Here is a 1,229-nt window from a genome sequence, read left to right as displayed (position 1 = left end):
GGGGGGCAGGAATGTGCTATCTTAGCTGCCTCAAGTCCCTGCCTAGAGTCCCTGGGAAGACTCACAAGGGCTATTTACTGGTGATAAAATACAAGTGCCTTGTTGTGGGATGAGTGTTCTCTAGGCTTCCCGCTGAACTCCAAGGAGATTAAGTTTGTTCTGCCTTTGCTGAAGATTCTTCTCCCTTTAGATGCAAGCTGTCGTGCTCCTGTCCAGGTCTCGGGCTGAGTTATGCTGCTGGGACAGATGTGCTGCCCTTGTGGCTGTGACTCTTTACGGCCCCCTTTTTTTGTGACCAGAGCTGACATCACGGCATTGGGCAGTTCACTAACGGCAATCTTGGGGCTCATTTTTTCTGGAGACATCTGCTCTTCTGCCTTTGCTCAGTGTGGTGTTGCTGTCAGTACATCATTTATTTGCATTGACAGGACGACCAATGCCCGCCTGCCTTCATCTGGGCCACAGACAAGGAGATCGAGACTCAAGACTCATTTAATTCCAGTATCCCTGCCGTTTCCAATTGTGCCTAACTGAAGAAAGGAGGACGTACAAATTTCTTTTCAGTGCAGAGGATTCAGTTCTCTGAGGCTGTGTGAACATCTGCAAAATGGGCTCTTTATGTTTTTTAAAAAACGTGCACTGTAGTGGAACAGAAGCATAATATAACCCATTAGCATTAGTGTCAGCGTAACAGCCTCTGAATTGCATATTGGTGGGAAATATTGATAGCAGAATGTAAACAACTGCAAATAGAAAATGCAATAAAGTGCTCTTCATAGGACCCGTAATTTAAAATTAAAGAGGATAGCTGGAGACAATATAAGTAGAGGGAATGCATGCCCAAAGTAAAAGGAGATTTAAAAGAAAATTGTATTCCCATTGGTCTGTTGTTGCTGTGTGCCACAAGTCAGTTTCTACTCAGATTAGTCCTATATGATGGAGTAGAACTGCCTTGTAGTTTTCTAGGCTGATATCTTTAAAAGATCAAATCACCATGTTTAATCTTGCAGAGAGGCTGGTACCACCTTTACAGTTAGCTGCCAACACTTAACAATTCTATCAAGACTCCTTCCTTAACCTGTATCTATCATGCTGAATTGATTCTAACTCAGGGACCTTAGGGACCTCTGGTGGCATAGTCAGTGTGAGGTTGCCCTGCTAACCCAAAGGCCAAAATAATCCCCTGGTTCAAATCAACCAATAGCTTTCTCTACAGAGAAAGATAAGCA

The sequence above is a fragment of the Elephantulus edwardii genome, unplaced genomic scaffold (genome assembly GCF_000299155.1).
Source record: "Elephantulus edwardii isolate Elephantulus edwardi_28Jun2011 unplaced genomic scaffold, EleEdw1.0 scaffold00021, whole genome shotgun sequence".
NCBI classification, from domain to species: domain Eukaryota; kingdom Metazoa; phylum Chordata; class Mammalia; order Macroscelidea; family Macroscelididae; genus Elephantulus; species Elephantulus edwardii.
Note: the sequence above shows the minus strand (reverse complement) of the source record.